The following is a 15,042-nucleotide window of genomic DNA, read 5'->3' as shown; positions in this document are numbered from 1 at the left end:
AGGGAAGTGCCTTAACCTCTACGCCCTCTCTCCAGCCCTGCAAAGTTAACTTTTAAAAAAGTATTTATTTGTAAGTAGAGAGAGAAAAGGAAGGAGTGTGCCAGGGCCTCCTGCCACTACAAATGAACTTCACATGCATGCACCACTCTGTGCATCTGGCTTCATGGAGGTACTGGGGAATCTCAAACCTGGGCCTTTGTGTTTTGCAAACAAGTGTTCAAACCACTGAGCCATCTTTCCATCCTGAAAAATTAATTTTAATATGAGAAGTTTATCATATGATTACCTTTCCAAAAAGATTTAAATGGAATTTTAAACCCAAAGAATAGGCTGGAGAGATGGCAAAGTGCTTACTGTGAAGCCAGAGGACCCTCAGCCCCCACAGAACAAGTTGGGCATGATGGTGCACATCTGTAATCCCAGCACCAGGGAGGGGAGGAGGATGTGGGGGGCAATTTGCAGTCATCCTCCACTCCTCAACAAGTTTGAGCTAGCCTGGAATACGTGGTACTTTTTCTAAAAGCAAATACAGTAGGGCATGGACTGTGGTAGAGACCTTTAACGTGTTCTGTGAATTATCATAGCACAAGTCAAATACGACAGAAATTACCCCCACTCCCAGGATGGGAAAGGAAGTAAAATTAGTATGTGTAAAAAAAAAAAAAAAAAGATGATGATGATGATATAGGCCTGTGGAGGTTGCTCAGCAATTAAGAGAGTTTGCTGCTTAAGCATGAGAGCCACCTCTCAGCCCAAAAACCATCAAATTCAACTCCTAGAGGCCACATCAAACACTATGAGGCCCACAAGATGGGACCCAAGAGTACCTGGGGCTGTCTGATGGATAGCAACTTTGAGTTGAGGTAGAAAATGTGTCTAAAGGAAATATGTGGATGTGTGATAAGAGAGACACTTGGCTGGGCATGGTGATATACACCTTTAGTCCCAGCACTGTGGAGACAAAGGTAGGAGAATCACCGAGTTCAAGGCCACCCTGATACTACATAGTGAATTCCAGGTCAGCCTAGGTTAGAGCAAGACCCTACCTCCAAAAACCAAAAAGAAGCCGGGCATGGTGGCACATGCCTTTAATCCCAGTACTCAGGAGGCAGAGGTAGGAGGATCACCATGAGTTCAAGGCTACTCTGAGACTACATAGTGAGTTCCAGGTCAGCCTGGGCTAGAGTGAGACCCTACCTTTAAACGCACCCCCCCCAAAAAAAAGAGAAAGAAACTTGCCTATGTGTGCATGTGCATGGGGGCACACACATATGCAACAAAGACAGCACAGCTTTTTCTCAAGTAGACGAGGTAGTGTACAGATCGATCGGCAGCAGTGCTGAATGACAATGGCTGCATGGGGACGCAGAGAGATGATTTAGCTTCTGAACATCAGCTCATCTACAGTATTTATGACAGGATGAACACTTGAAAACACACTTGAGACGTGTTCCTTCTAACTTCTTCTTTATTAAATACTTTGGTTTTAATATGAGGACACCTTTAATCCTGCCCATTATATAGCATCAGTGTAACTGGGGATGAGGGTTACATACTGTTATCCAGTCCCTCCAGCCAGAGACTGTTTCAAGAAAGCCATATGTAATTTAAATAGCCCATGGCAGCTGCATAATCATAATAATGGACAAGTCACTAATTTGAGCCAATGGCTTTTATTGTGGATCTATTAAAACAGGAAAATAGAGCCAGGCATGGTGGCACTCACCTTTAATCCTAGCACTAGGGAGGCAGAGGTAGGAGGATCGCCATGAGTTCGAGGCCGTCCTGAGAATATATAGTGAATTCCAGATCAGCTTGAGCTAGAGTGAGACCCTAACTCAAAAAAATGAAAAATTTAAAAATATCTATATAATATAAAAAATGGAAGTAGCATACTAAAGATTAAGTGAGTTAGAAATCAATTTGAGAACTGGCATGGTCATGCATGCCTTTAATCCCAGCACTCGGCGGTCAGAGGTAGGAGAATTGCTGTGAGTTCAAGGCCATCCTGAGATTACATAGTGAATTCCAGGTTAGCCTGGGCTAGAGTGAGCCCCTACCTTGAAAAACCAAAAAAAAAAAAGAAAGAAGCCGGGCGTGGTGGCGCATGCCTTTAATCCCAGCCCTTGGAAGGCAGAAGCAGGAGGATCTCCGTGAGTTCTAGGCCACCCTGAGACTCCATAGTGAATTCCAGGTTAGCCTGGGCTAAAGTGAGACCCTACCGTGAAAAACCAAAAAAAAAAAGAAAGAAAGAAAGAAATCAACTTGAAAAACAGTAAGTTGGCCAACTGGCAAATGCATTTTAAAATGAATACTAAAGTAAAAATAGAGGACACTTAGTATGTAAACATTTATTATTATGTAACAAATTATTACAATTATAGTTATTATAATAATTATAAATATTGTAAATAATTATTATATAACAAATTGTATATAAATTATATATAAACAGTTTAGTGAGACTAGAGAGATGCCTCAGTTGTTAAGGGGCTTGCCTGCAGAGCCTAACAACCCAAGTTCAGTTCCCCAGTACCTACGTAATCCAGATGCACAAAGTGGCCCATGAATCTGGAGTTCTTTTGCAGCAGCTAGAAGCCCTGGTGTGCCCATTTTGTTTGTCTCTTTTCTATCTCTCTGCTTGCAAATAAATAAAGTGTTTAGTGTGCATGATTAAAAATTTGTTCATGTCACAATGAAACCCATTATTTTCTATAATAAGTAAAACAAAAAATGATTACAAAAACTGCCAGAGAGAAAACATAACAGAATTATGCATTAGCAAGTCCTTTTGAAATTATAGGATAGTATGAGAATGGTTTATTGTTCAGTGGAAGCAAACAGGATACCAAGTTGCATATTGTATGGTTTATAGATTTTTTTTTCAGACTAGCTCAACAGGCTGGTCTTTTTTATTTTTATATTTTTATGCCAAGGAGAGGGAGAGAGAATTGGTACCCAGGGCCTCCAGCCACTGCAGGTGTTTGCACCACCTTGTGGACATGTGTGACCTTTGTGCATCTGGCCTACATAGGATCTGGAAAGTAGAACGTGGGTCCTTAGGCTTCACAGGCAAGTGCCTTAACCACTGAACCATCTCTCCAGCTCTGGATTTACTTTTTACATTTTACTTTCATGTGTTTTGTTTAACATTTCTTACCTTTGCTTCTTTAGTTCTGGTCTGCCAGATGGGTCCCATCTCACTGTAGTGTTATTTTTTAAAATATTTTACTTATTCGAGAGAGGGAGAGAGAATGGGCATTCCAGGGATTCCTGCCACTGCAAACTAACTTCAGATGCATGTACTACCTTGTGCATCTGGCTTTATTTGGGTACTGGGGAATTGAACTTGGGTCCTTAAGCTTTGCAGGCAAGTGCCTTAACTGCTGAGCCGTCTCTCATGCCCAGGTTCTTTTTAAAATATTTTATTGTTATTTATTTATTGGACAGAAAAAAAGAAGAAGAGAGAGAATGGGCACACTAGGACATCCAGCCTCTGCAAATGAACTCCAGACACATATGCCACCTTGTGCATCTGGCTTATGAAGGTCCTGGGGAATTGGACCTGGCCCCTTTGGCTTTGCAGGCAATTACCTTAACCACTAAACTATCTCTCCAGCCCTTCAGGGTTTTTTTTTGTAAACAATATTTTTATTTATTTATTTGAGAGGAGGGAGAGCAAATGGGCATACCAGGGCCTCCAGCCACTGCAGATGAACTCCAGACACATGCGCCACCTTGTGCATCTGGCTTACATGGGTACTGGGGAATTAAACCTGGGTCCTTAGGCTTCACAGGCAAGTGCCTTAACCGCTAAGCCATCTTTTCAGCTCCCAAGTTTTTTTATTTTTATTTTTGGAAAGCAGAGAACATTGAAGGAGTGTACTATTTGAAACCTTTATTTCTTAGAGACAGTAATTTATGGCCATTATTTTTTAGTAATGATTGTAAACAAACTCATTGCCAGATATATAACTTCTATATCTCAATGATTTGTTTTTATATAAAATAAATAGCTTTCAGGCTGGAGAGATTGCTCAGTGGATAATGCACTTGCCTGCAAAGCCAACTACTCAGGTTTGATTCTCCAGTACCCACGTAAAGCCAGATGCACAAAGTGGTGCATGTATCTGGAGTTTGTTTGCAGTGGCTGGAACTCCTGGCATGCCCATTCATATTCATATTCTCTTTCTCCTGGCGAACAAACAGACAAAAAATAACTTTCTTTAAAAGCCCTTAGGCCGGAGAGAGATACTTAGTGTTTAAGGTACTTGCCTGTAAAGCTAAAGGTTCCAGGTTTGATTACCCATGACCCACATAAACCAGATGCATATGTATTTGGAGTTCGTTTGCAGAGGCTAGAGGCCCTAGCATGCCCATTCTCTCTCTGTCTCTCTCTCTTTTCCTCTTTCTCTGTCTCTCAAATAAATATATAAAAATATTTCTATTATTTTAAAACATTTTATTTATTTATTTGAGAGAGAATATATGAGAGAAAACCAAGATAGAGAGAAAGAGAATGGGTGCACCAGGGCCTCCAGCCACTACAAACGGACCCCAGATGCATACGCCACTTTGTACATGTGGCTTTCATGGGTCCTGGGGAATCAAGCTGGTGTTCTTTGGCTTTGCAGACAAGTGCTTTAACCACTAAGCCATCTCTGCAGCCCCATAAAACTTTTTTTTTTTTTTTGGTTTTTTAAGGTAGGGTTTCACTCTAGCACAGGCTCTCCTGGAATTCACTCTGTAGTCTCAGGGTGGCCTTGAACTCACGGCGATCCTCCTGCCTCTGCCTCCAGGGTGCTGGGATGAAAGGTGTGTGTCACCACGTCCGGCTCAATAAAACTATTTTTTAAAAAATCTCTTCCCATCATCCTCCTGTGTCCCCACTTCCCTTTCTTCCCATTGAATCCCCACTTTTCCATACCATTTCCTCTTCTGTAATCCAGAACAATCTGTTGATACACCCACTCTTATGTAGGTCTTGTGCAGATAACAGCAGCAAATACGAGGTCATGAATACAGTGATCACTTTATGTCTTAGAGATAGCATTCCAAAGCACTTCTCCCCATCCTTTGGAACTTAACATTCCTTCTGCCACCACTTCCAGTCCCTGAGCCAGTGGAGGGTAGAATAGTGATGTCTCATTAAGTTCTGGACACCCAGCTGTCATTTCTTAGCACTTTAACAAATCTTGAGTCTCCCGTCCGTCACTACCCACCTGAAAGAGAGACTTCTAGAACCAAAAGTAAGAGCATCATTAATACAAATGCATAGACGTAAGTAGATGGCAAATTGGTGGGCATACTACATCCACGCAATCAAACAACAGTAATAAATTCCCACCTATGCTTTCGACCCTCCCAGCCATAGGCTTTTGAGTAGGCTTTTAATTCTCTTAGGCTGGTCGGCAGGGCAACCAGGGCTGCATGTTAGGCCACCACGTGCACGGCAGTGTGCTTTGCTGCACAGGCCTGTAGCCAGAGCCGCTCTGCTCAACGTGTTCGTGCAGAGGCCCCGCACGCCCTGCCTCCCTGAGGTCATAGTTGCTTCAGTGATGAGAAGGGCCCAGCTGGGAAGAGACTGGAGGAGATGGCAGAGCAAAGGCTCGGAGATGAGAGTTCGAGGGAGAGGGACGAGGCGGTGTACCAGGAGCAGCAGAGAGGCAAGTGAGGAGGCATGACCAGGAGTCTGCTAGAGATCTTGTCACACCAGCCACCACCAGTAGTGGGGGGGGTGAGTGTAGTTGCAAAGTCAGTGGTCAGGGAGGGCAGTTCTGCTCCACATGTCCATTCTGGGGCCCAGGGCAGCAGCCACCTGGCGGGGGCGAGGGGAACCTCATTTTGGTGAAAACTACTAGAGGGAAAGCCCATCTGATAAGCACGCGTCAAGCCCTTACTGTCAACATCTGTGAGTATCCTGTGGGTGAGAACGTGTCCCATGCCTGAAGCCAAACTCACTGGGTAAAAAAAGGAGACCACTTTTTGTGGAAAACGTGTCCAGGTTACAGTGGCGAAGGCTATGAGTATACGGAGGTGAGAAGAATGGCCCGGCCACTCGTCACATCGCTCGCGGGAATGTGCTACACCGGCGCCCAGCGCTTCTGTCCTCCTGCGCCTGGAGCTCGCAGTGCCCGTAACACAGCTGAGCCACCGAGCAGCAGCAGCCGCCGCTTCAGGCCCCCCGGAAAGAAGAAGGGGCCTGGATCAGCAGCCCGCCTCCTGCTGCCGGCAGTGAGGCTGTCTCACCTCCATGTCATCTGTGGCACTTTCATTCTCTGCTTCCCAAAAGGATAGGAGTTCTCAGTGACCTCACTCCTGCTCTGTCCAGCAGGCTCATCTCTCATTACCTTTTCTGTTCCTGGCTCACTCAGAAGTCGGTCTTACTGAATACAGCTCAGCTACACCCTTTGTTTTTGTTTTTTTATTTGTGCTTATTTTTCTTTAATATGTATCATGGTCATTGATTTGCAGCAGGATTTTCAACCATGAACTTTCAGTAGCACTGTGACTTAGGACTTCATATGAAAGATGTCTTTTTTACTTTTCAGGGATTGTCCTAGAGCCCCATGCATGCTTAGCAAGTGTTATACCACTGAGCTGTATCCCCAGTCCTCTTGTGACAATTTTTTGGATTATTTTAGCTTTTATTTATTTTTTCTTTTCCTTCTTTTTTTCTTTCTTTCTTTCTTTTTTTTTTTTTGAGGCAAGCCTAACAGACTAGCTTTTATTACGTGAAAGAACAAGAGTTTAGCCAGGCGTGGTGGCGCACACCTTTAATCCCAGCACTTGGGAGGCAGAGGTAGGAGGGTCGCTGTGAGTTCAAGGCCACTCTGAGAGTACATAGTGAATTCCAGGTCAGCCTGAGCCAGAGTGAGACCCTACTACCTTGAAAAAAAAAAAAAAAAAAAAAAAAAAAAAAAAAAAAAAAAAGTGAGAAAGAGAATTGGTGCACCAGGGCCTTCAGCCACTGTAATTGAACTTCAGACATGTCTGCCACCTAGTGCCCATGTGCGACCTTGCACACTTGCATCTGGCTTACATGGGACCTGAAGACTTGAACATGGGTCCTTGGGCTTTGCAATCAAGTGCTTTAACTGCTGAGCCATCTTTCCAGCCACAGTTTTTTTAAATTAATTTATTTTTTATTAATAACTTCCATGATTGTAAACAATATCCCATGGTAATGCCCGCCCTCCCCCCAACCTTCCCCTTTGAAACTCCACTCTCCATCATATTCCCTTCCCCCCTCAATCAGTCTCTCTTTTATTTTGATATCATGATCTTTTACCTCCTATTATGATGGTCTCATGTAGGTAGTGTCAGGCACTGTGGGGTCATCGATATTCAGGCCATTTTGTGTCAGGAGGAGCATCTTGTAAGGAGTCCTAACCCTTCCTTTGGCTCTTACACTCTCCACCACCTCTTTCTCAAAGGACCCTGAGCCTTGGAAGGTGTGATAGAGATATTGCAGTGCTGAGCACTCCTCTGTCACCTCTTCTCAGCACCATGGTGCCTTCTGAGTCATCCTAAGGTCACTGTCATCTGAAAAGAGAAGGATCTCTGGTGTAATCCCAGTTACCTTTTGAGATGATTTTGGTCTCAGTTATGATGCACTCCTGCTTGGGTCCCTCTTTGGTGTGCTGTGGGTTCAGGTAGGCTGGCTGGGTCGCTGGATTACTGCTTTGGTCGCTAGTGCTGGGAGCTGTGAGCTCCCTTCCCCAGGTATCTGGTGCTTGCTGTCGCTTGAGCTGGTGGTGGGGGAGAGGAGGCTGTGGATGGTGGCTCTAGTTCTCCCGCTGGTCCATGTGATCCTCTACCTCGTAATCTGCTCCTCCGTTGTTCTCTGCTGTTCTCCCTTCACGTTTCTTGAGTTTGCCAAGAGCCCTGGTATGAGTGGAAAATCCCCTTACCTGGCTTTTCCTGCAGCTCAAGCCAAGCCTTGCAGCTGTGGTCCCATGGACCTGGCGCCACCGCTGCTGGAGCCGCTTCTGCCGGCCTGTGCGGGCTCTGGATGCTCTGGATCTCTCCTACTTCTCTGCTGCCATTTTAATTTCTTACACACCTCACTTTTTAGTAGAAGAGTGTATTTTGCTGGTTTTTGTTTTTGTGCTTTTTCTCCCCTAGGCTGCTTTGGCGTGGTTCCTACGCCGCCTTATTTATCAGAATCCCCATTTTTTAATAGAATTAAATAATAGTAAATTTAATACATAATAGTAAATTTAATAAATGTAGTAAATTAGAGCATGAAGATAAAGCACTACGATTTCACTGAGACATAAACCCAGATTGTCTGCTGCCACTCCACAGTTTTTAGCCGTTTGTCTCAGCCCAGGATTACGAGCATGGAATGGTTGTAAGAGCAAATAGTAACCTGTGCAGCTTCCATATGCCCGATTTTAGCATTTATTTTGCTTCCCGAGGCAGGTCCATGCGCTAGAGGACAGGAGGCCTTACAAGGAGCTCAGTGAAGTGGCTGGCTTCAAAGTGGGAGTAGAGGAAGTGTGAGGTAACTCTGGAACATCTCATTGTGACAGCAAGGAATGAGCTGATCCCCAGAGTGGAAGAGTCATACCAAAAGAACAGAGAAGTCAGTTTTTGTTTAAATTTTATTTATTTATTTATTTGTGAGGAGAGAGAGACTGAGACTAGGCGAGTCTGGGCCTTCTACCACTGCAGACAAACTCCAGGTGCATGTGCCACTTGGTGTATCTGCCTTTATGTGGGTTTGGGGGATTTGAACCTGGGCTGTCAGACTTTGCAAGCAAGCACCCTCAACCACTGAGCCATCTCTCCAGCCCCAGAAGTCAGTTTTAAAGAAATGCCTCTAAATAAATCTAGAATAATTTGAGTATCAAAAAGGGAACTAGAAAGATGGCTTAGCAGTTAAGACGCCAGCAAAGCCAAAGTACCCAGGTTTGATTCCCTTGTACTTACATAAACCAGATACACAAGGTGGTGCATGCACGTGGAGTTCATTTGCACTGACTAGAGGCCCTGGTGTGCTCTGCCTTTCTCTCTATCCCTGTTGTGCTCTTTCTCTCTCCCTCTCTCTCTCTCTCTCTCTCTCTCTCTCTCTCTCTCTCTCCCTCCCTCTCTCTCTCTCTGTCTCTCACACACACAAATAGCATAAATAACAATAAATTGGGTAAAATATGATGCATGAGCCCACCATGGTATCTACAGATTTAAATGGGAAAGTATGATGAAGCATGAGATATTTACAATGTTTCAGAATAGTTCCTTGTAAAATTTTATGAATTAAAAAAGAAAATAGTGTTTCTTTATAAGAGTAGCCTGAAAAACATGATTTTTACCAAATTTTCAAAATGAATGGCCAATAATGAAACAAATTGAAAATTTGCATCCAACTGCCTGATAGGATGCAAAAAAAAAAGCAAAACATTCTAAAAACAAGTCCCCATAATCTTCAGGAGTGCCCAGGAAAGCCCAAGGCGTGGCCACAGGGTGTCGCTGACTGAAGAGCCATGGAGCTGAATGCAGTGCCCGATTCTGGACTGTAAGTTACACTGGAGTGATTCCAGCCACTACTGTCACTTTGCTCTTAATAAAGTTCCTTGCAGCTTCACCAGTTGTGTGTGCCCTTCTTCAATTCTTTGAGTAAGACATCAAGAACCTGGCAACACCCAGACAGTGACCATGGGCAACAGCAGTAGTCAGTTATCTCGATCTTGCTTGGTTGTATATCAGGCACATAGGAGGAGAATAGTAATCATCATCATCATTATCCTTTGGCTTAAAAATATATATATTTATTAGAGAGAGAGTGTGTGTGAGAATAGACGTGCCAGAGCCTCTGGCCACTGCAAACGAACTCCAGATGCATGTGCCACCATGCACATCTGTCTTACGTGGGACCTGGAGAATCGAACCTGGGTCCTTAGGCTTCACAGGCAAGTGCCTTAACTACTAAGACTTCTCTACAGCTCCCTCCTTTGGCTTTTTGAGACAGTCTCATTGAGGAGGACTTTGAAGCTGGTCTTGAATTCCATATAGCTGATAATGACCTTGAATTCTTGAGCTTCCTGCTTACACCTCCCAAGTACAAGAGTTACAGGTATGTGCCACTATGCCTGATTAGGAAAATTGTCATTGTAAATAGGAAATGTACATTAAATACTATGGGGTAAAGCAGCCCCATGTCATCAACTTTCATAGTTTTTCAAATATCAAAGAGTTCTTGGGGCCTAAAGAGATGGCTTAACAGTTAAGCACTTCCCTGTGAAGCCTAAGGACCCCGGTTCGAGGCTTGATTCCCCACGACCCACGTTAGCCAGATGCACAAGGGGTCGCACGTGTCTGGAGTTCATTTGCAGTGGCTGGAAGCCCTAGCACACCCATTCTTTATTTGCCTCTTTTTCTGTCACTCTCAAATAAATAAATAAAAATAAACAACAAAAAAAGAGTTCTTTACTCTCTTCTTTCAAGTTTTCGGTGTATCTGACATCAATCATTTCAAATGACAAGAATGTTTACTACATAAATACAAAAGTAAATGAACACTAAGTTAAAACAGACTCAGATACTTGTCATAGAATTTTATTTTCTTGAACACAAGTAAAATTTGATTACCCAAAATTTCTTGCCTATCTTCCTTTTTACCAAAAAAGTCAACTGTTTGTCTCTGAAAGCTTTAATTAAGCCAGCTCTTTTTTTCTTCTGGGAAAGAGGGAGGACAATTTGAAAGTACATTCCTCTACTAAACGAATGCTTGTTGAGTGGCTCCAACACCAAGCACTGTAGGAGATGTTGGTTTTCTCTTGTTGGTGGTCACCCTCATAGACAACCCAGACATCCCCCAGGACCCCCGCCACCAGGAGTGCTGCGGACAAGACAGCACTCGGGTGTCTGCCCCTTTCCAGTGTTACCTAGCAGAGCACCCTTTCTCTTCAAGGGATCTCTGAAGGATCATCCCATCTTCAGCATAGTCTAGTCTGAAGTTTTCATTCACAGTTCTTCTCCATGCCTTCCTCTTTCCTTACTCTGCTATCAGCAGGTAATGAGCTCTGGGGCACTTTTATTTTAGCAGGGTCTTGCTGGCTTTGAACTGACTGTATAGACAGTCTATCCTCAAACTGTGGATATATTCTTTGCCTCTTGTCTCCCAGATGCTGGGAGTAGAGGCACACTCCACCACACCCAGTTTGCTAGGACATTCTTTTGTTTTGTTTTGGTTTTTGAAGTAGAGTCTCACTCTAGCTCAGGCCAGCCTCGAATTCATGTGATCCTCCTACCTCTGCCTCCTGAGTACTGGGATTAAAGGTGTGGGCCACCATGCCTGGCTTGCTAGGACATTCTTTAAAAAAAAAAAAAATCTTGGGCTGGAGAGATGGCTTAATGGTTAAAGCATTTGCCTGCAAAGCCAAAGGACCCAGGTTCGATTCCCCAGGACCCATGTTAGGCAGATGCACAAGGTGGCACACACATCTGGAGTTCGTTTGCAGTGGCTGTGGGCCTTGGCACACCCATTCTCTCTCTCTCTCCCCCTCCCTCTGTCCCTCTTTCTCCCTGTCAAATAAAATATTAAAAAATTGTAAAAATCTTATGTATTTGAGAGAGAAGCAGATAGAAAGAATGGACATGCCAAGGCCTCTAGCCACTGTAAACAAACTGCAGACACATACACCACCTTGTGCACCTGGTCTACATGGGTACTGGGGAATTGAACCTTGGTCCTTAGGCTTTGTAGGCATGTGCCTTAACTGCTAAGCACTCTTTCCAGACCTCCCTAGGACATTGTTTTTTTAAAAAAATATTTATGTATTTATTATTTATTTGAGAGGGAGAAAGAGAATGGGCATGCCAGGGTCTCTAGCCACTGCAAACAAACTCCAGACGCATGCGGCATCTTTTAAATTATGTGTGTTCTAGGTATTGAACTCATGTCCTCGAGTTTGCAAGCAAGTACTTTACTCTCTCAGCTATTTCCCCAGCTCTCTTTAGACTTTTTTTTTTTCTCAATTTTTATTAACATTTTCCGTGATTATAAAAAGTATCCCGCCCTCCGTTTCCTGCCCCGCGGCCCGAGCGTCCACAGTGGAAGAGATGGCGTTTGTGAAGAGTGGATGGCTGCTTCGACAGAGTACTATTTTGAAGCGATGGAAGAAGAACTGGTTTGACCTGTGGTCAGATGGTCACCTGATCTACTATGACGACCAGACTCGGCAGAGTATCGAGGATAAGGTCCACATGCCCGTGGACTGCATCAACATCCGCACAGGCCATGAGTGTCGAGACATCCAGCCTCCGGACGGGAGGCCAAGAGACGGCCTCCTGCAGATAAGTTTGCCGCGACGGGAAGATCGTCAGCCTCTGTGCAGAAAGCACCGACGACTGTCTGGCCTGGAAGTTTACACTGCAGGATTCCCGAACAAACACAACTTACGTTGGCTCGGCCATGCTGTCCGATGAGACTGCCGTGGCTGCCTCGCCCCCGCCGTACGTAGCCTACGCCGCCCCAACCCCGGAGGTCTGTGGCTACGGTCCGTACAGTGGTGCGTGCCCAGCAGGAACCCAGGTTGTCTATGCAGCAAATGGGCAGGCGTATGCTGTGCCTATCAGTATCCATATGCAGGACCTTACGTACAACAGCCTGCCAATCAAGTCGTCATCCGTGAGCGGTATCGGGACAACGACAGTGACCTGGCGCTGGGCATGCTTGCCGGAGCGGCCGCAGGCACGGCCTTGGGGTCTCTGTTCTGTGTCTTCTAGAGCTTCCGTGTTCTGTGTGCATAGCTCTGGTAAACCATGTGTAGTGACATGATTTGCAGGGACAATTCTGTCTGTGACAAGTGTTTTAATAATAGTTTCCATAGTTCTTTTGCAGATGATGAGTTGATGATTATAACCAGTCTTTATGTGAACCACAAAGAAGGGCTTAACTGTGCAGTTAGCTAAAACCTGGGCTTCTTCAGGATACTGGCTCATGCCAAGTCTTTCCTAGGGAACTCTTGGAATACCTTATTTGACATTCTTGTCTTGAAAGGCATTTTCTTTTCAGTGAGGTGTAGTTCTTAATTTAACTCCCTTTCCCGTTATGCTGTTAACAACAGTGATGGAGAAGCGAGTGGCTGTGGCAGGAAAACGGCTTCTTTTGCTTGAACTCAGACTTGGAAACCTCACACCAGAGCCCCGGGAGCCATGGGCTGGTAAGCTGCCAGGTGGCTTCTGTAGGGTGGTGGTGTGAGAGTCTTGGGATCTGCCCTGTGGTGCCCCTTAGGCCCCCTGCAAGATTGACTGCTTGGGATGATGGGGGACAGCCCTCACCCCTTAAAAATGATGCTTCAGAAATCTGCCTGATTGGAGAGCTTATTCTCGTTCCCGTATTTGCTTTCCATAGTGATATGTAGAGAACATCTCAAGTTAGGAATTGACCTGAGCCTCAGAAGCTGTGCGATTTACCTTTAAACCTTGAAGGAGGCGGAATGGTGGCGTGAGGGTGGAGTGGTTGGCATTTGCTCAGAGATGTGTTTTTAGTGTTCACTTATATTTATTGCCAGAAAAATCTACGGATGGGCTTATTTTTTCTACTTGTTGAGAAAGTTGGTGAGTGGAATGGGGAAAGCTTTAGTAAGAATGTTCCGGCCTCATGCCTTCTGGGGCCCACACTATATGAGGACACTTTCTTGTCCCTCGGGAGGCCTGTTCTGTGCAGGGATTGGGCCCTGTGGATACCTGCTGAATGCTGGGATGGACCATAGCTGTGGGGGAGACTTGGTTTCTGCCTGAGAAATGGGTTGGGACCTGGGGACTTGGGAGACTTGATCTAGAGATCTCTCATCCAGCCAGGACCACACCTTGTTTCTCTTCCCAACCTAGTCGTGGTAGAGAAGCGAAAACATTCACTGTTGGGTCTTCAGATATGTGAAGTTCTGAAAAACCCTTAGTCCTGCTTTGCTGATCTGTACTCATATTTCCCATATTATAAAATGCATATTTCAAGTATTAAAAAAAAAAGTATCCCATGGTAATATCCTCCCTCCCCCCAACCTCCAAAGAAAAAGAGAGAGAGTCATCTCCTATGTGTCTCTTGTCATTAAGATGCTAATCCCATCATCAGGGCTCCACCTTGGGTTTTGACTTAATGATCTCCCAATGGCCCCATGGCCTCATACCATCCCATTGGGAGTTAGGATTTCAACATGGGCATTTGTAGAGGACACAATCGCTGGATACCTAGTAGGGATTAATGCATCATTCTCCTTAAAAAGTTTACAGTGGGGGGACTTCCCGGTAAGATGGCAGCATACTAGTCATACCAAAGTAGCCTAGGGCGGGAAACAAATGGAAACAGCAAAATACACTCTTCCACTGAAAAGTGAAAGGGTGTAAGTTATTATCAACCACAGCAGAGACACAGGAGAGACAGAGGTCTTCCAGAAAGGAGGAAACGGGCTGGAGAGATGGCTTAGTGGTTAAGTGCTTGCCTGCAAAGCCTATGGACCCCGGTTCAAGGCTCGATTCTCCAGGGCCCACGTAAGGCAGACGCACAAGGTGGCGCATGCATCTGGAGTTCATTTGCAGTGGTTGGAGGCCCTGGCACGCCCATTCGCTCTCTGTCTGTCGCTGTTAAATAAATAAATAAAATAAAAAGAGGAAACCGGTCAGAATCCCACAGAGGTGCCAGCAGCCCCAATTTATAGGCGTGCCCGGCCAGTGGCACAAAGTGGCAGGAGCAGAAACAAAGTGAGGGGATTTTTCACTCACGTCAGCCTCCTCGCAAAGGCAAGAAACCTGAAAGGGAAGACGCAGGAGACCAGCTGAGCAGCTGCTGAAGGAGAATACAAATAGGCCCAGCTGAGCAACCCCAGTACAACTCCAGGCACCCTACAAAGTCTCCCATTCCCCAACCATCAGGGCCACGAACCCCTGGCTGTCTAGCATTGGCACTGAGAGAAATCAAGGTGAACACTCAGCAGCAATGAGATTAGAAGCCATCCCTTTTCAGATGGCAGTGACCTTGGGAAGACTCAGAAGGCATCATAGTGCTGAGAAGAAATGACAGAGGAGTGCTCAGTACTG

General features: G+C 45.0%; 1 pseudogene; it reads left to right on the top strand.

The window, feature by feature from the left end:
• Positions 1 to 12,027: 12,027 nt before the first annotated feature.
• Positions 12,028 to 12,751, top strand: LOC101593725 (annotated as a pseudogene).
• Positions 12,752 to 15,042: the final 2,291 nt, after the last annotated feature.

The sequence above is a fragment of the Jaculus jaculus genome, chromosome 4, assembly GCF_020740685.1.
Source record: "Jaculus jaculus isolate mJacJac1 chromosome 4, mJacJac1.mat.Y.cur, whole genome shotgun sequence".
Lineage (NCBI taxonomy): Eukaryota > Metazoa > Chordata > Mammalia > Rodentia > Dipodidae > Jaculus > Jaculus jaculus.
Note: the sequence above shows the minus strand (reverse complement) of the source record. Positions and strands in the feature narration are given on the sequence as shown.